The sequence below is a fragment of the Eleutherodactylus coqui genome, chromosome 7 (genome assembly GCF_035609145.1).
Source record: "Eleutherodactylus coqui strain aEleCoq1 chromosome 7, aEleCoq1.hap1, whole genome shotgun sequence".
Lineage (NCBI taxonomy): Eukaryota > Metazoa > Chordata > Amphibia > Anura > Eleutherodactylidae > Eleutherodactylus > Eleutherodactylus coqui.
This window is the reverse complement of record NC_089843.1, coordinates 27,558,744-27,579,613: the sequence shown is the minus strand read 5'-3', so window position 1 is coordinate 27,579,613 and position 20,870 is coordinate 27,558,744.

The following is a 20,870-nucleotide window of genomic DNA, read 5'->3' as shown; positions in this document are numbered from 1 at the left end:
CTGCCTCCTCTCCGCCCCTCTGCACTATTTGCAATGGGGAGAGGTGGGGCTAATTCTCCCCACTTAGCCCTGCCCCCGCCCCGCCTCTTCTCATTACAAATAGTGCAGAGGGGCGGAGAGGAGGCAGAGAGGGGGCGGGAGCTCGGTGCCTGCTCCTGGCTCTTCCATCCCCCCCCCTTGCACACGAGGACAACGTATATCGGCTCGGCGTAAAAACCGAGCCGATATACGTTCATGTGACTTCACCCTAAGGCTGCATTCCCACGAACGTATATCGGCTCGATTTTCACGCCGAGCCAATATACGTCCTCCCCATCTGCAGGGGGGGGAGGATGGAAGAGCCAGGAGCAGGAACTGAGCTCCCGCCCCCTCTCTGCCTCCTCTCCGCCCCTCTGCACTATTTGCAATTAAAGGAGGTGGGACGGGGGCGGGGCTAAGTTACGAGAATTAGCCACGCCCCCACCCCGCCGCTCCCCATTGCAAATAGTGCAGAGGGGCGGAGAGGGGGCAGGAGCTCAGTTCCTGCTCCTGGCTCTTCCACCCCCCACCCCTGCAGATGAGGACGACGTATATCGGCTCGGTGTGAAAACCGAGCCGATATACATTCGTGGGAATGTAGCCCACAGGTTTGTGAACAGAGTGCATGTAGAGGTGAACAAGGCTCTTGTTAGAGTTGAAACCGGTCCTTCTTTTTCTGTGAATATGCACATATTTTAAACAATAAAGCAGCAAGTTTGTCATACCAGTGCCTCCCCTTCTATGGAATTTACTGACAGAATTTGTGCATACTTATTTAAACTACCCAAATTGGAAACATTTTGAAAAAACTGTTATTTTTTCACATTTTCAACTGCAATATGTCAAATATATGCAAACCTGCCATACAAATTTTGATAATTTATATATTTCCAGCTGTTTTCTTTATTCTGAATGCACTTCTGAAAAACTTTAGTTTTTTTAAACCATTTAGGTTCACATACAAATTTTATGTTATCAACATTGTTTTCTTACACCAAGCCGAGATTACAAAAGCTCATAAGTGTCAAAGTGATAGATACCTTCACAAATGACCACATTTTAAATACTACACCCCTTATTATATTCACTGAGGGTTGTCATGAGTATTTTGAACCCGCAGGTTTCTTTCAGGAGTTAATGAAATAAACAGGAGAAAAAATAAAATGTCAGATTTTTTCAAATTTGTCATTTTAAATACATATTTTTTTCTCTATAGTGCACATGAAAATAAGGGTTTACACTACCAAGTGGATACCCCTGTTTGTCCTGTGTTCAGAAACATATACATTGTAGCCCTAATCTTTTCTTTGTATGCACAATGGGCCCGAAAATGAAAGGAGCAGCTGAAGGTTTTCAAAACAGAAATTTAGCTTGAAGGCGTTTTAGTCATACTTGCACAGCCATTGAGAAGCCAAAATGATAGACAACCCCGACAAATGACGCAATTTTGGGAAAAAAAATCCATTAACAAATTCATATATGGGTGGACTGCATATTTTGAGCCCACAGTTTTTGAATGAATCTAAGCAAAGCAGAAGGAAAAAATTATGATTTTTTTTTTTTTTTTGCCAATTGTGTCATATTTAAAACCATTTTTTTTGTACAGCATACATATGAATGAAGACTTTTACCCCAAAATGGATACCCCTCTTTGCCCTGTGTTTAAAAACATACCCATTGTGGCCCTTATCTTTCTCTGTATGCAAAACGCAGCCCAAACTGGAAGGAGCATTAAACTTCAACAGTTTTTTAAACTTTTACATGATCGCCATTATCCATTGGATAATGACGATCACGTGACCAGGAACTGCTCACTGCACCAGGCTCTCGGCTACCTTTAATAGTAAAAAGCAAGGAAATTTTAAATTTCCTGGGTCCTCCCCAGCTTCTGCACTTGTGTCCGCCATTTTGCTGATGTGCAAATGCGCCGAAAACTAGGGAAAGGTCTGCAGATAAGGATCCTGTAAGGGGACATTGCCGGAATCCTTATGTAAGTAATTTCACCTGCCCTCACGGATCAGATCTGTGACAGGAGGGGAAACTTTAAACTTTTTTTTTGGATAATGACGATCACGTGACCAAGGACCCCATACTGCGGCCCCTCGCAAAATCTCCAGGCTCTCAGCTATGTTTGGTAGTCAGGAGCAGGGAGATTTTAAATTACCCCGGTAATCCGTGGCTTTGGCAGTTACCATTTTGGCAACAGGCGCTTGCGTAGAAGCCGTGGTGGGGTCCACAGATAATTCCAGGGGCCATAGTTACATAATTTCATCTCCACTCACAGATATGATCCATGAGGGGAGATGAAGCTTTTTCTTATTTTTTATTACACTTTTTTAATTTTACACGATCGCCGTTATCCATTGTATAACAATGATCATGTGATCAGGAACCGCATACAGCAGTGCACACTCACATCTCCCTGTTCTCGCTTACTCATGCCAGCCGTGAGCAGGAAGTTTTTAAATCTCCCGGGCTTCCTAAGCTTCTGCGAATACATTTGACGTCTGGCGTGCATGCGCTTAAAATGGTGTCAGGTAATGGAAGGAGATCACAGAGGACGGAGGTGAGTAGTTTCAGCTCCCCTTATGTGTCCGATCTGTGAAGGGACCTGAAACTTTAACTTTTTTCACTTTCTATTTACGCTGTTATCCATTGGAAAATGGCAATCATGTTACTGTGAGTCACATTTTGTGGCCTCCCATGACAGCTCCAGTTTGACGCTTCCTCCACCAGTTTACAGCAGGTAGCTATCAAGTCCTGAGTCCCGCAGCTTTAGTCCCCAGGTCAAAGGATTAAAACCCACTTTGTCAGGACATATTAGGACTATGGGGCAGTCACTAAGGGGTTAATCCCCATTTAACTGGTCTGCAAGAAAAGCATTTGAAATTGGACAAGGTGGATCTCTTAAAAATAACATGGATTCAGTGAACTTGCCACCCCTTCCATACTTCATTCTTCAGGGGACTATGCCGGAATCTAAGCCGTACATCATTTTATGCATTTATAACCCACCACACAACAACACACATTCTGCAGAGAACTATTATATTTGCACATCAATACCTCTTAGCCCATGTTCTATGTATGGGAGACCTTAACCAAACTATGAACTGCCTGAGAGATAGATTCCAGGCACACTCACATGCTACTAGCAGAGGAATTTTCCCACTATGACAGCTAATTGAGGGATGAGATGGATAAATTTATGGTGTTTGCACCATTCAGATGTGTCTGAATACACTTATCACTCTCCCGGCAAAAGGTCCCAATAAAGACTGGACTATATGTTTAGCACTCACTTGCTGGCCATTCATGTCTCTACTATACAACGGGGGCTGCCTGGTGTGTCGGACCAAAGTCCTGTGGTACTAACTCTAAAATTCCCTAGCCAGAATATTGTTCTGACTTGGAAATTATACCCCTATTGGCTGAAACTGATCGGTCCGGATGACCGTTTTCCTGACCAGCTATCTTCTTTCTTTGTAATACATGATGATACCACTCCCCACGCTTTGAAGTGGATACAGTTAAGTCATACTTTAGAGGATGTATCATGTCTACCATTTTATTTATAAAGCATACCACACCTCTGATTGACTCTGAGCTAGAAACACAAGTAACTGAGGCCAAAAAGTTATGCATTTCTAACACCACTAATGTTGATGTTAGGGATTTATTGTGGATCCACTGTGTCACCCAACCAGCAGATGGATCAGACCAGCAGGGCAGACAGCCGACAATGAAAACCCAGATGCTCACTGCTGGATACGTGGCTTGGAATGCAAATGTGACTAGGGGATCTAGTCCAATGCTGGAAGCAGGAGATGGAAATTCCCTGCCTATCAATAGCAGAGAATTCGCCCTGACAAAAGCAGACCTGCGTGGGCACCTAGACGATAAATAACCCTGTCAGGACTGGTCAATAGGAAGCCAAAAAGTTGGATAATACCACACCACTTGTAGAATCAAGGAGTGAGCAAGTTTAGGACCAAGCTGGAAGTACTGAGCAAACTGAAGACCAAGCACCAACTGCAGACACAGGAACAACAGGCGCAGCTACGACACGTGTGTACACGAGAGGCTTCGTACACCAACACTGCAGCAGAGGCTGTCAGGTCTGAGGCCTCTATATAGTGGTAAAGAGATGACAGACCAGCAGCTTGGTGGAAGAGGCAGAACCATTTTAACCATGGATGTGCTGGAAAAAAGGCAATCACAGATTCAGAGAATGACGCCCATGTGTGCCAGACCTAACAGTTTATAAGGCTCGCTGGCTAGGTCTATCTCACTTTATGAACATAAGCTGGCTATAAAAACCAAATGCAAACTATTTTTCACGAAACAATATTATCTTCAGATAAGCAATCAGTTCAGTCAGGTTTTAGCTAATTTATTTAAGCAAAATAACTTATCTAACTCTGTCTTGAAAATAAAAGACGCTGATGGGGTGGAGCTTACAGAGGCACAATCAATGAAGACCTGCTTCAAAGACTATTGCACCAAATTATATGGCTCCTCAAGCAATAAATTTCTATCAGACACCCTAGTATATCTGGAAGAACTTACGTCCCCAACCCTATCCAAGGAGCAGATTGAGCTGCTGGATGCTCGTATTACTCTAGAGGAGGCCCAGCAAGCTTGTGTGGACATAACATTGAATAAGTCTCCCAGGCTGCATGGCCTTCCAATTCAGGTATACAAGAGATATTTAGAGCAGCTTTTTCAAGTTTTACTGGAGAAGCTGAGGCAGGCCCATACAGAAGGCTTCCTTTCACCCTTCTTTTATGTTACCACCATTATAATTTTACTAAAACCATGTAAGGAACCCATGGAATGTGACTCCTACTGTCCAATATATATATATATATTTTTTTAAATCAATTTTTATTGAGTTTTCAATATGATCCATACAGAAGCATTGCATTCAAGGCATTAACATTGAAAATGTTACCCCCTTTTTTTTTAAAGGGGTTCTAGTAGCAATTTTATCAATATAGTCATAGTTGTTGTACATTTTTTGCTGAAACTTTAGTTTAACAAAAAAAAATCAAGTAAGAGCATCTGTAAGTCATGCTCCTAACAACAGTTTTTCCAGCAGAATGTGAGAACACATACCTGGAATAAAGATCAAAGTTTGTAACAAGAGTAGCTATCGAAAGAGAAGTGATGGGGAGGGGGAGGTAAAGAGGGGGAGAGAGGAGGGGGGGGGCATAGGTAGGCGGGAAATCAATCCCTCAAAAGAGCAACTTGCGGTTCTCACCCACATCGGACCGGCGAGGGTATTCACTTCGGCGAGGTCTGAGGCTGAAGTCCAGGGTCGAGGTCCAACGCCCGAGGTCTCAAGATCACATTGGGCCCGGTGTCCCAAAGGGGGTGACTAGCCATGGATAATCCCGAGGGGTTAGAAAGGTGGAGAGGCGGGTTGTTCTCCTCTTTGTCTTAGATATTATTTTGGATGGTATTTGGGCATTTCTTGGGTTAGAGATTTAGTTTCAGTTTCTTCCATGGGGTCCAGATCAGGAGGAAATCGTCATGAGAGCCTTTTGACCAGCTCGAAAGCTCCTCCATGTTGCACAGTAGGTCTGCTTTTTCCCTCCATTGGACCATTGTAGGAGGTGTCTTTTGCAGCCAGTGCAATGGAATAAGGGCTTTGGCGGTGTCCAAAAGGAAGGCCGTCAATTTGTTCTTCAAGGGGTGGAAGTCGGGTGATGGTTTCCATAGAAAGATCATTTCTGCTCTTGTAGTTAGATTTGGGTGAACTGATCTAAGGATTTTCTCAACTTCCCTCCAGTAGGGTATTATGTCTGGGCAGTCCCACCAGATGTGGGAGTAGGAACCTACACCGGAATCGCATCTCCAAGATCTGTTATGGGGAGCTAGTTTGTAGTTGTATAGCCATTGTGGGGTTTTGTACACTCTAACTAGCAACTTATAATGGCTCTCTTGCATAAGAATACATGGAGATAGGCCGTAGGCCATCTTCATTATTAGATTAGCGTCTTCACTTGATATAGTTATTCCCAGTTCTTTTTCCCAAGATGTGAGAAAACCTGGTTTAGTATGGGTCTGTGGGGAGATAAAGTGTTTTCTCAGATTTGAGATTTTGTGTGTTTTGGGGTTGTTTTCGCTGAGAATTCTTTCAAATTGAGTTTTAGGGTGAGAGGATTTATGTTTTGTTTGGAATTCCCTAAAGGTCTTGTGGATGTGTTTTATCTGCAAGAAGGAAAAGGTTTGGCGCGGTAGTAGGATCTGTCTCATTTCCTCTGGAGTTTTGTGAATTATAGATTGTAAGTCTTCTACTCGTCTGTTGTAAGCCTCCCTCCAGATGCTAGTCACCCCTGGGTCTCGAGGATAGCCCAGTAGTTTGTGTAAGATCTGGAGCGGGGTTTTTGGCGAGCGTTTTGGTGCTAAGGATTCGTTGAGCCCGTGCCAGATCTCGCAGGGGCCTCTAAGCAAGGGGTTGAAATTTTTAGCCCTATATTTGTTCTTAGCTGGAAACCATAGGTCTACAAGAAAGGAATCTCCATGTATTTCTTCCGTGAGAGTTCGTAACAGAGGATCTTTTGATGGGCTAACTAGGTCTATCCAATATTTGAGTTGGGTTGCTCTATAGAAGTCATGGATGGAAGGCAGGTCTATCCTTCCCTCTTTCTTCCTTTTAATCATCAGGCTGTAGGCTAGCCTGGGTCTCTTCTGCCTCCATACGAACCCCGTGAAGGCCATGCGTAAGGTTTTAAAGAAAGACACTGGGAGGTGTATAGGGAGCATGCAAAGTTTGTAAATCACTATAGAAAGCACATATGACTTTAACACATTTTTCCTACCGAACCAGGATAAAGCTGGTATTGTCGTAGGACCGTAAAAGTGCTTTGATTTGATCAATTAAAGGCAGGAAGTTTTGGCTGTATAGATTCTCTACTTTCTTGGTGAGTTTGACACCCAGGTAGTCTACCGACGCTTCTGACCAGGACAAGGGTGAACTGGACCTCAAAAGAGTGCAGTGACTCTTTGGTATCGAGATATTTAGGATTGTTGATTTGGAGAAATTTATCTTAAAATTTGAGAAGGCGCCGAAGTCATTTAGGAGAGAGGTAAGTCTGGGAATGCCTCTTTCCGGTTCGGATATGATGAACATTATATCATCCGCGAAGGCTGCTGTAGAGAGTTTCTGGTCGCCAATTCTTAAGCCCTTTATCACAGGGTCTTGTCTCACCTATTGTAGTAGAGGCTCCATAGCGAGTATGAAAAGCGTGGGGGACAGGGGACAGCCATGGCGGGTGCCATTGTGTATGTCAAAGGGAGGGGATAGCGTGTCGTTGATCTTTAATCTGGCATGTGGTTCAGAGTATAACGAAAATATCGCTGCGATAAAGGGGGCTGGGAGATTAAAATTAGAAAGTACTCTCTCCATATAGGTCCAGTCCAGCCTGTCAAAAGCCTTCTCGGCGTCGGTGCTAACCAGGGCCAAAGGAATGTTGCGTTTTTGTGTATATTTTATTGCGTGGAGTAAGCGTATACAGTTATCTCTGCCTTCTCTGCCTTTCACAAATCCGGTTTGTTCAGGATTAAGTGTAGGGATAAAATAATAAGTGTAGGGATAAAATCCTCCAGTCTTTTGGCTAGTAGTTTGGACCATATCTTCACGTCAAGATTAATCAATGAGATGGGCCTGTAGCTGCCGCATAATTTAGGGTCTTTGTTGTCTTTATGAATCAAAGTAACATGTGCCTCCTGTGCTTGTTTTGGGAGTTTCTCGCCCTTGAGGACTGCGTTAAATACTTCCGTCAGGTGTGGGACAAGTTGTGTTTTGAAAGCTCTATAGTATGCTAGTGAGAAGCCATCAGGCCCGGGGCTTTTTCCTTGAGGACAGGAATCTATTATCTCTTCAACCTCTTTAGTTGTAATCGGAGTAAGAAGAGTAGGGGTATCTTTGCTGTCCAGTTTTGTAAGGTTCAGAGATTCAAGGAAGGAGTCGATCTGTTTTTTGCTTTTATGTCTAGTTGGGGAGGTCTCGCACTCCTCGAGATTGTAGAGTTTAGAATAGAAGTATTGGAATTCTTTTGCTATCTCTGTGGTTGTGGAGACTACTGCGCCCGAGTGTGATTTTATTGTCTGAATAAAGTTCCTCGATCGAGCCTTCTTGAGTAGGGCTGTCATAAGTTTGCTACTCCTATTGCCATGTGCGTAAATTTTTTGTTTAAGGAAGAGGTGTTTTTTATTAAATTTGTCATTAAGGCAACATCAGAGTTCCTCCTTCAATGTAATTAAATCATCTAGATTTGTTTTTGAGTGCGATATTTTTGTTGCATATTCTAATTTGGCTATTCGTGAGAGGTATTTGTCAATCTCTTTTTGTTTTTGTTTTTTAATTCTGGATCCCAGCGCTATTAGGTGCCCCCTCGTGAAAGACTTATGGGCTTCCCATACCAACGGTAGCTTATGATTGTCTTTTAGATTTATTTTGAAGTATTCATCTATCAAGTACCCCAGTCGAGATCTCTCTTCTTTGGAGTCTAGCAATGACTCGTTAAGGCGCCATCTCCATTCACTTGGGGTCTCACTATTCAAGTGGAAGTCGGCATGCACTGGGGCATGATCCGATAGAGTTATGGAGTCAATTTTGGCTTCCCTGAGGTTCGATAGGAGGCCGGAGGAGACAAAGATGTAATCCAGTCTCTGGAAGGAAGCAAGCACATGCGAGAAAAAGGTGAAGTCTTTAGAGGAGGGATGTGCTGACCGCCAGGTATCCACTATGCCCAACTCCTGCAGAGATTTGCCAATTCTTTTTAATTTAACCTGGGAGATCTGGGAGCGGACCATCGAAGAGTCCATTAGGGGGTTTATAGTGATGTTTAAATCCCCTCCTAGGACAATGTATCCTTCTGCGAATTGTTTAAGGACTTCGAGTTGTTTAATTATCCAGGGGACTTGTTCTGAATTGGGGGCATATATATTTGCAATTGTTATTTTGGTGTTGCCTATCCTACCTTTAAGAAAGAGTACCCTGCCTTCCCCATCAGAGTGTTGGGCAGCGAGCGTAAAGGTTAGGGATTTATGAAATACTATCGAGACCCCTTTTGATGCGGAACTTGGGTGGGAATTGTGGAAGCACTGGTGAAACAGCCCCCCGGGGTAATGGTAGGTGTCTGTCACCCTTGAAGTGTGTTTCTTGTAATAGTAGAATTTTAGACTTACATTTCTTCAGTAACTGGGCCACGTTATGTCTCCTATTCGGTGAGTTCAGACCTCGGACATTGAATGATGTGAAACGAGTAACGCCCTCGCCGGGTCCAGTGGAGGGAGCCATCTCTCAAGGGGAATAAAAAGAACAACAAGAGTCACAACGTTGGACCAGATATTATATGTTCAGTAGTCGAGTTCTGCTTTCTGGCTATTTGTCTGAGCTATTTGGGGTTTGAGTAGGGATAGAGGTGGAAATGGATAGAGGAGGAGGGGTGGGTACAGGTAGGAAGGGGAGGGGAGGTACACAGACAGTAAGGGTAAAGAGCTCAAAAGTAGAAATAAGATCTGTAAAAACAAAGTAGTAATTGCGTTAGAGATAGAGGAGTACAGAGGTTGCGGAGGCTGCGTCAGTAAGGTGCAGGTCTCCACCACCTCGTAACAAGTAACTCCCTTCAACTTCAAGGGACTAAGGTTGCGGGTTTGCCGATCAACTACAGGCGAACCATGCCCGGTCGGTCAGGCACCACCGCTGTGGAACCCCTGCGGGGGGTAAGCAAGTATAACGTAACAAGCTGAGCGTTAAACTGAAACATGCACCATGTGGTGCGTTGACACGGTCGCTGTACGATTGTAAGACCAGGTACGCAGCGACGCCAAGAGGGGAGTGTCAATGCCAAACGGAGACAGTTCCTTTATCGAGTGTCTTCTTGGTTCATCTCTTCCCTGTTTTTTTTCTTTTTCCCTCTAGGGGATTTTGAGTGACCCACAGACTGCCATCCTTCTATCTGAGTTAGATGGGGAAATGCGGGTAGTTCTGGTAGTGGTAGCCAGCAGGGTAGGCCAATTGGTTCCATCTCAAGTTGTTGCCAGCATTTGTGCAGATCCTCAGGCGATCGGATGATAATTCTTCTACCTCTAAAAGAGATTCCCAAACCAAATGGGAAGAGCCAAGTATATTTTATATCTCTGGCTCTCAGGGCCTCTAGTAAGGGTTTGAGCATCCTGCGTTTAGCTAAGGTTGATGGAGCTAAGTCTTGAAAGAACTGTACAGGCGTTCCGTCATATTGCAGGTCTTTTTTGTTTCTAGCTGCTTCTAGGATTGCGAAAGCGTCTGGAAATGCTAGGAGCTTGCATATCACGTCTCTCGGAGGGTCTGAGGGCAATGGAGGTGGTCTCAGAGCTCTGTGAATTCTCTCGATGGAAATAGTGGATGCTCTATTCAGACTTAGTAGGATTGAGAAGAGTTCTGTAGCTACTTTAGGGAGTGCTTCAGCTGCCCATGTTTCCGGGAGACCTTTGATTCTGATATTACTGCGCCTATTCCTATTTTCCAAGTCTTCTTGCATAATCAGAGTGCGGTTAAGTTGGGAATGGTGTTCTTTGATAGCTTGAGCCATTTCAATTGAGTGAGACGTAATGTTAGCTGAAGAGGACTCTAGATCCTCCACTCTCTTCCCTAGATGTCTGAGTTCTTCTTTAATTTCAGATAAGTCCGATATGACCGGGCGTAGCGCTCTTGTAATTAGGTCTCTCATGAAGCTTTTGGAGATGTGTTTGCTCTCTTCTCCCTCCGAGGACGCCTCTTCCTCTCTCTCAGTGCTGCGACTAGTAGAAGTGGACATATTTAATGTTTTTTTACTAGTTGGATGAGGGGATCTAGAACTGCGATCTTTTAGAAATCGTTGCATGTCAGTTTGTCCTTTAGTGGGGCGCAGAGTGCCCAAGATTTCAGTGCTTTTGTCCCGGTTAGTTTTCCGCATAATGATGTGACTTTGGTAATGACAAAAGGTCCTGCAGTGGCGCCCTTTTCGACCAGGTTGGTTTAAATGCGCCCCATTGGGGGTCGACTGTCGTTAGTAAAAACAAAGGAGTCTTTGTTCAAGGGTGGAGGGATTTACCGAGTAGCTGGTCGTATCTTGTATCACGCTGTTTGGAGTTCCGCGCTGGGGGCTCCAATGAAAAATTCAGGCAGAGCCTGTGCGTTGAGGATTTATTATAGTCCAATTGGCTGGAGGATCCCTTTGTATAAAAAGGGTGGCCAACCAGGGAAATGATTTGGCGGTTATGCGGTGCAACAGGTGCTTAGAAGTCCTCAAAGGGGATTCCAAGAGGAAAAAAATTCAGGCTGAGCCTGTGCTTCACTGATTTGTTGTAGTCCTGTGGACAGTGTGTACTTTCTTCTTTGTGTGTGTGTATGGGGTGTGCGGGGAGGTAGGGGTTAAACAGGGGGGGGGGAGGAGGGTGCAGTAGTTGAGCAACGCAGACAAATAGAACTCCACACTGGGGGTTCTAGAAAAATTCAGGCTTAGCCTGTGCTTCAATAACTGGCTATGGTCCTGTCAGGAGAGTGTTATCTTTTTTGTATGTGTAGGAGGGATAGGGTGTTAGAAGGGAAGGGGGAGGGGGTGTAGTAAATGAATATCACAGAAATAGATTAGAGCTCCTCAGTAGGGGTTCCAGAAAAAATTCAGGCACAGCCTGTGCTGCAAATAGTTATTAGAGATCAGGAAGACCATGCAATCTTCTCCTTGTATTAATAAGGCAGAGAGAGATGGTTAGGGGGATCAGGAGGGCCCCTCAGTAAGATTTTGAGAAAAAAAAAATTCAAATTCAAATACAAATTGGGCCTGTGGTCAGAGAGATCCCCGTTGTCTTGCTTGTTAGGTATTAATCTCTCTTTTTGCAGGTTGGGGGGCGCTCAGAAAAGGGGTCCCAGAGGATACCATCCTTATGGAGGAGCAGGCGTGGGTTCACTATCCAGCGGGGGGAGGGTAAGGGTGGCAAACAGTGCACTACAGAAGATGGTGTCTCTGTGGGCCCTTGCTTCTGTCTGTGTAGCCCAAATGCTTATATGTGCAGCTCTCAATCCCTTCGGTTAGGGAATGCTGCTGATGATGTGGCTTCAGCTCTCCCCGCTCCGCTATGCTCGGGCAGGAGGGGGGCGAGGGGGGGGGGGGGTTCTGGCGCGGGACGCCTTACCGCTGGCTTGCTCCCGCTGGCCGTTACTCGGCCCTCCCTTCCCCCGACCGACCTTGTTCCTGGGGACCTCGGTGTCTGGTGGCTGTGTAGTGAGTCTCTTAACGGGGTCCGTAGAAGCGCCGCACTTCCGGTCCGCTCCGGTACACAAATCGAGGCCCCGGCTTTACTTCTAGAGGTAGGCCCTGCTCTTCACTCCTGGCCGATTCGGTCTTAAGACCCCTCTTTTTGATCTTCAGCCTGCGAGGCAGCTGATGCTGGTGTTGAACGGTTCGGAAGCTGCTTAGAGACGTCTGCAGGAGAGTTAATTTGTCTCTGTCTGCAGGAGCCCTGAAGCTGTGCGACCGCTCCCTTGGCAAGCTAGGCCACGCCCCCTACTGTCCAATATTGTCCAAAATTTTAGCTGTTAGATTAGAGCAAGTCATTCTTTCCATTATCAATGAATACCAGACCGCTTCTATGCCTGGGAAATCCACCACTAGTAGAGTCCAAACAAGCATCCAATTGGGTAGAATGTACAATATGCCTTGAGCATTAAAAACATACATGAATACATCTAATACCTCCACATATATATAGAAAACTTAAAGGTCCACTTACACTCCTCACAAGTATAATAATCGTATAATTATTATTTTTTAATGTTTTATTATTTTTTAATAAGATATATTTATATAGAAACCAAAGAGCTATATAAAACAGAAAGTCATGGTAGAACGCACTCTTTTATAGTAAACAGGGTGTTTTTATGAAGGAAGCTGTGAACAAAATGAGAAGTCAAGGCAGGATGTTTCCTGCTATAGTAAACGTAGGTTATTATGAATGGAGTTTTAAAAGGTGTGTTTTCATTGAGAAAAAGAGTAACGTGTTGTGTCACATGGACAGGAAATGATTCCAATCACATAACGCCAAGATGGTTTCTGGCGTGCATCGTGAGGAGTGTAGATGGAGCTTTAAGTTTCCTATATATATGTCTGCCTGCTCCTCAGAATGTGTCATTTTCATGGAGTGAGGAGGCTGGGAGGAAGGAGGAGCAGCAGCCAGAGGATTCAGAGTTGCAGCAGTGGACGGCATAGAAGACAGGGTGGTCGATAGATTGCTGGATGCACTTTCTGCCATCCACGACAGGACCTGCTCACACTGCTCGGTTTTTTAATAAAGGCCTACGACGTGGACCCAAAAATTGTGATATGAAGCTGGGGACCCCAGAAACTGTCCTCTCTCCTACTCCCGCAGCAGCCAGCTGTGATTCGCCTGGACCAGGAACTCGGCCTATACCCACACCCTCACTTGGACCTCCGCGTCCTCGCCCGCGTCCACGTCCTCTACCCCTACCCTTCAGCATGGTGGATTAAGAATCGAGCAGACACTGAGCGGTGTGAACGTTTTTTTGAATTATTACCGCGCAGTTAGTGCCTGCCAACGGTTATACAACGCAAAAACAAGCCTGAGATAAATTATAAGGAAGGATGCAAGCAAGACTAGCTGTGCACTATGCAGTTGAGATTCACCTCAAGTCCCACAGGCCGCGCAGTAATGTGCACTGGGTTACAAGCAGACGTAAAAAAAGATTCCTTTTTTAAAATTAGTTTTTCTCCAATGCAATGCAGGCAATGGAGCGTCTATTGGACTCTCCCTCTATGGCTGTCTGGCATCGTACACTGCGCCGGCAGCTGACTGGTAACAGAGCGGTGTAAAAAATTTGTGGTTTCTGGGCGTACACTTAGAGGCAGACAGCGCTGACGTAACGCTAAGTGCGGACAGAAAAATATTTAAATGAAGGCTGCACGCAGGCCTTGCTGTGCGCTATGCAGTTTGGATGGACGTGAAGTCCCACAGGCCACGCAGGCAAATGCACTGCGTCACCGTCAGCCGTAAAAAGGATTTCTTTTCTTAAATTTCCTTTTTTTTCTATGCAATGCAGGCTGAGGCTATGCAGTATGTATTGCACTTTCAATCTATGGATGTCAGACACACCGTGCACTTGTGAGACAGCATGCGTGTAAGACAGTGTAGTGTAAAAAATTTGTGGCTTCTTGGCGTACACATAGAGGCAGACAGCGCTGACGTTACACTAACTGCGGACAGAAAAATATTTACATGAAGGCTGCACGCAGGCTCTGCTGTGCAATACTGAGGTACTACAACTCTCAGCAACCACAGAGTTAAATGCACAAAGTCACAGGTAGCCCTAAGAAGGACCGTTGGGGTTCTTGTAGAAAGGATTCTACACTACCACTGTCCCTGCCTGACCAATACTGCCCCTATACTCAAGTACAGCCTGCAGCCTGAGAACGCTATAGCCTGCACACCCGATATACATAAAAAAAATAAAGTGCAAAACTGCTCACAGCAGCCACAACAGTAGTGCACTAGGTGAGCTGTGGCCCTAAGAAGGACCGTTGGGGTTCTTGTAGAAAGGATTCTACACTACCACTGTCCCTGTCTGACCAATACTGCCCCTATACTCAAGTACAGACTGCAGCCTGAGAACGCTATAGCCTGCACGCCCGATATACATAAAAAAAAAAAAGTGCAAAACTGCTCACAGCAGCCACAACAGTAATGCACTAGGTGAGCTGTTGCCCTAAGAAGGACCGTTGTGGTTCTTGAAGACGCTAACACTCTCCCTATAGCAGCAGCAGCAGCACTTCCCTGATCTCCCTTAGCGTGTGTCTGTGGTGAGCCACGGGCGGGGCTGATTTAAATACTTGGGGGTCACTTGATCTCGCCAGCCACTCTCTGCAGGGGGGTGGGATAGGGCTGGAACGTCACAGGAGGAAGTTGTAATGCCTTCCCTGTGTTTCTATTGGCCAGAAAAGGGTGCAAATTTCTCAGGGAAGGAAATGTAATTGACTCGAGTGCCGCGTGGTGCTCGTCTCAAGTAACGAGCATCTCGAACAGCCTAATACTCGAACGAGTATCAAGCTCGGACGAGTGCGCTCGCTCATCTCTAGTAAGATTGTCTTTCTTTTTTTCTGTAATTTCATTGATCTGCTTTATTTTTGTCAAGTCTTTCAAATAGGACTGTATAGAGCATGCAATGATTTTGTAGCCTCGCAATGTCGCAGGCTACAAAGCGTTGCTCATGGAAGAATCCACAGGAAAGCATGGGCTCTTCATACATGGGATTTGTAGCACTGTCGCATTGTGAGAAAATCGTCTGTGTGGATGCTGCCTTAAGGACTTTTCTACACCCATTCCCCAGTTTAGAAATGCTTTAAGTTGTGGAAAACTTTAGCAAGTGGGGTACGTGTGATGGGCTAGTCATTAGATAAGCATTATCATATGAGCATTGTCTAGGGCTAACTACCCTGGTAACTGTCCTAATTGCTGTTTTGCAAACTTTAAATATATAAGACATGCTATACATTAGCAAGCTAAATATTTCGTAAGCAGCTACACACAACAGCAGTATTTGAAATATAGCTTGTATGATTTCCATGATCCATTACTTGACACAGTCCACTCTGGGCGGCTATAAAGTAATCAAGTACTATTGTATGTTGGTTAGTGATTACAATTAATTGGGACCGTATCATATTTATCTGATTTACCAGTTCTAATGGCCCATCTATATATATAAAGACGAAAGCCCTCACTGACTCACTCACTCACTGACTGACTCGCCAAAAGTTCTCCAACTTCCCGATGTCGTAGAAACATGAAATTTGGCACAAGCATAGATTATCTCCAAAATAGGAAAAGTAATTGGGTCCCAACTCGATTATTCAATTCTAGCGCAAAAGAATTGGCGTCGAAATTTAACGTACATAATCTAAATCTGTCACTTCCCAATGTCATAGAAACTTAAAACTTGGCACGAGCATTGATTATGTCATAAATAGGAAAAGTTAGTGGGTCCCAACTCGATTATTCAATAATATGCGCAAAAGAATTAGCGTGCAAATTTTACGTACGGAATCTAATTCTCTCACTTCCCGGTGTCATAGAAACTCGAAATTTGGCACGAGCATTAATTATGTCAGAAATAGGAAAAGCTAATGGGTCCCAACTCGATTATTCAATTCTATGCGCAAAAGAATTAGCGTCCAAATTTTACGTGCGCATTGTAATTTCTTCACTTTCCGGTGTCATAGAAACAGGAAATTTGGCACAAGCATTGATTATGTCATAAATAGGAAAAGCTAATGGGTCCCAACTCCATTATTCAATTCTATGCGCAAAAGAATTAGCGTCCAAATTTTACGTACATAATCTAATTCTCTCACTTCCCAATGTGATAGAAATATGAAATTTGGCACGCACATTGATTGTGTCATAAGTGTGAAAAGTTAATGGGTCCCAACTCGATTATTCAGTTCTATGCGCAAAAGAATTAGCGTCCAAATTTTACGTACGGAATCTAATTTTCTCACTTTCCGGTATCATAGCAATGTGAAATCTGGCACGAGCATTGATTATGTCATAAATAGGAAAAGTTCATAGGTCCCAACTCCATTATTCAATTCTAGCGCAAAAGAATTGGCGTCGAAATTTTACGTACGGAATGTATTTTTCTCACTTTCCGTTGTCATAGAAACAGGAAATTTGGCACGAGCATTGATTATGTCATAAATAGGAAAAGCTAATGGGTCCCAACACCATTATTCAGTTCTATGAGCAAAAGAATTAGCATCCAAATTTTACGTACATAATCTAAATGTCTCACTTCCCAATGTCATAGAAACATGAAATTTGGCACAAGCATTGATTGTGTCCTAAGTATGAAAAGTTAATGGGTCCCAACTCGATTATTCAATTCTAAGCGCAAAAGAATGTGTCCAAATTTTATGTACGTAATCTAATTCTCTCACTTCCTGATGTCATTTTATAGAAAGGAAACGTCGCATGGTTGCCTCCACGTGGGGTTTCCTGGGTAACGCAGAGAACTATGCAAAATGGGGAACATGTTTTTCCTCAGTATCTCTAAAGTAACCAACACTTCATAAGATTTTCTGTGTGAACACCAGATAAACACCAGTACCAAATTAACTCGGGCGAAGCCGGGTATATCAGCTAGTTTACATATATATTGCAGTCATCGCTCATGTCGGTGTGTTTGCTAATATACATTTCTGAAGGAATGACAGGCAAGAGCAGTCTGTGATTGGCTGAGCGACTCAGGCAATCAGAAGCAGCTCTTTCAGCAGGCGGGGAATTTTAATTCCCCAGCTGCTGAAAGAACTTCATTGCAGAGTTAGGGACAGCGCAGAGAGGATGCCTCTGAGCCCTGGCAGCTGAAGAAAGGTGAGTATATGTTTTTTTACTTTTTACTCTAGTTTGTCTTGTTTTTCACTGAAGGGCTTATATTTAAAACCCTTCCCTGAAAAACAATTACGAGGAGCCGCCAGTTGGATCCTCTACCGCAGCTGCAGTAGAGAATTCTTAATTCCCCACAGGGATTTAGAATTCCTTTGCTGCATATGTCACATCTGTGACAGGTGCAGCAGAGAATTCTTTATTCACCACTGGGATGAAGAATATGTCTGCAGCATGCGGCAGATGTGTTCTTCATCCCTGCGGGGGACACGGCAGCGGCGGACAGGTAAGTATATATTTTTTTATTTATTTATTTTTTTTACACTAAAATGGTTGTTTTTCAGGGAAGAGCTTATATTTAAAGCTCTTCCTTGAAAAACAATTAAGGGGTGCCGGTAGACCATTGTCTTCAATGGAGCAGCCGGCAACAGCAGAGGCTCCATTGAAGGCAATGTGCGCACCTGGATACACGCGTGTTTTGTTTTTTGCACGTACAGTGGTGAGCACATATGTACGCACAAACATACACTCGTGTGAAGCCACCCTTAGTAGTGGCTCCAGCATGTGCTGTTGCACCCTTCCAGCAATGAAGAGAGCAGACAGATGACAGAAGGTGTGGTGTCTGCTGCTGGGGACAGAGGCAGGAAGACCAACACCAGATACACTTGCTTGAGGAGATGAGGGAAGTCAATGGCCCAGATAAATGACAACGTGAAGATTTTTTGCATTTATGTGTCATTAGAAAATGACCTGTTGTATGAGTCATGTTTTTATGTTTAACATTTTCTAAAGCCTTTTTGTGATTTTGTTTTAAATTTTCATGCCACAATTTGCAGTATATTATGAAGAATCCTAATATCCTGTAGTTTTCACACCGATACTAAGCCTAGGCACCCATTTATAAGGCTCGACCGCTAGACGCGAATGCAACCCATATTTGTCTCAGTGATGATAGCTATATTAGGGCTTATTCAGACGATCGTATACGGCGTCCTTCTCTGCAAGGGGAGAAGGCTGGAAGAGCTGGGAGCAGTGCACTGAGCTCTCGCCCCCTCTTTGCCCCTCGCACTATTTGCAATGGGAGCTCCCAGCTCTTCCAGCCTCCTCCCCTGCAGAAAAGGACGCCGTATATCGGTCAGGCGGGAAAACTCAGCCGATATAAAGTCGTCTGAAGGCACCATTAGGGTGATTTCAGGGACCCCAATGATTTGTTGCCAAGCTCCAAATTAATAGTAAAGTATTGCAGGCCTGCAAAAGTCAGTGACACACAGACAGGTTGCTGTATTTCAAAGAGTTCTAAAATGTGTTCTACAAACATAGATCTTTATGGAGAGAGAAAGGGAGTGGCTTTATGCCAAAGCTGTATACAGTTGTTTTGAGAAATAGTGAGGCGACAAATGATAACAGGCATTCCATGAGAAACTGATAAACAGTATATTTCCACACTAACTCAAGACATAACAACTAAGATATGCTTTATGAGATTTGTTGTGCTTGTGATGCGGGTTGCAAGTCCATAAAAACAATATCCCAGCTTGCTAAAAAAATTAGGCTATAAGTCATGAGATGGCTGACAGGAGATAAGAAAATGAGTGTACAAAAAAGCTGACAGGAGACAAGTATGGAGGATAGAACCTGGATCTTAACAGCTCTTGTGCTTTTACACAGGAGCGATCATTGCTCAGTGAATGAAGTTGGAGCGGGTCAGAGATCATTTTGGCCCGCCCGTCTCCATTCAAATCAACCTAGCAGTCAATTATAGATAAACAATTGCTTGCATACACAGGCAAATTGTCATTTGATGTTTTGATGCTTGCATGGTCTGAAAAACTAACAAATTATCTTTGGTCACTCAGATCATGCAGGCATTACACTAAACAATTATTGATCAGATTCCAGAGATCCAGTGAAAATGTGAATGATAAAGTATCATTCAGTGTAAAAGAGCCTTAACAATAGACTGATATTTACAGTTCTGTAAAAACAACACAGATAACCCATTGATATAAACCATCACTTTGTAACAACTCATTTTCCCTATGTTGGCGCTGCAGGGAAAATGAACACTTACTGCAGTGTTTCCCCACAGAGTGCAGTTGATCACTGGGGGAGCCCAGAAGGTAGATTCTTTGTGATCAGCTAAGCATCTAGCTTTTTCTATTCACTGTTACCACATAAACCAGCTACTGAGATGACTGCTTCACTGATTCACAGCTCTTACAGAAAAGAAGCCTGCTGATCTCTTCAGACTGAACTTTTTTTTCTCCAGATGGAGGGAGCACTGACTTGTCTATGTAATTGGAACAACTTTTCCCTGTACTTTACTGTTTATATACACTCTTTTTAAAAGAACAAAAACAAGTACCTAAAAGTGTGAGGAGTGAGGAATTGTTGTTTTGCTTCAAAGCTTATCATGCAGTCACATCTATCCCACCTCACCACTATATTCAACCTCTGGCATTTTCCCCTCCTCATTCAAAATGTTATCATATCCCCACCACTAAAGAAACTGACTCTTTACTCATCCGATGCTGCCAACTACCGACCCATCTCAAATCTCCCCCTCTTCTCCAAACTATTAGAATGCTTGGTTTACTCCCATCTTATAAGCTATTTCTCAGAAAACACTCTTCTTGACCCCTAAAGTCTAGCTTCCGCGCTCTACACTCAACAGAAACCAACCTTACAAAAGTGTCAAATGACCTACTAATGTCTAAATTGAGCCATCAGGAGGTCATTAATGACCTCTCCACAACATTTGACGCTGTTGACTACAAACTCCTCCTCAATATGCTTCACTCCATAGGCCTAAAGGACACTGCTCTCTCCTGGTTCTCCTCTTACCTATTTGACCACTCATGCAGGATATCCTTTGCAGGCTTTACCTCCCCTCCTCTTCCTCTTGCTGTTGAGGTCCCACAGGGCTCAGTCTTTGGCCCCCTCCTCTTCTTCATCCACACAGCCCCTATTGGACAAACCATCAAGACATACCATTTCAATGCTGATGACACCCAGTTATACCCCTCTTCTCCTGGCATCATAGCACCATTGCTCCGGAACGCCACCGACTGTCTGTCAGCTGCCTCTAATACTATGTCCTCTATCTACCTTGAACTCTACTTCTCAAAAAATTACCTACTCGTGTTTCGGCCCTCTGCTAACAGACCTTATCCTGACATCTCCATCTCAGTGTGTGGCACCACCATAACTCCTTGACAACACACCTGCTCAATGTTGCCCTCATCCCCTCTTGGCTCGATTATTGCAACTCGCTGCTGATTGGCTTCCCATGCACCAGACTCTTGCCTCCTTCAATCCATCCTGAATGCAGTAGCCAGACTCATCTTCCAGTCCAGCCGCTACTCGGACGCCTCTGCACTGTGCCAATCACTGCACTGGCTGCCCGTCAAATACAGAATTCAATTTAA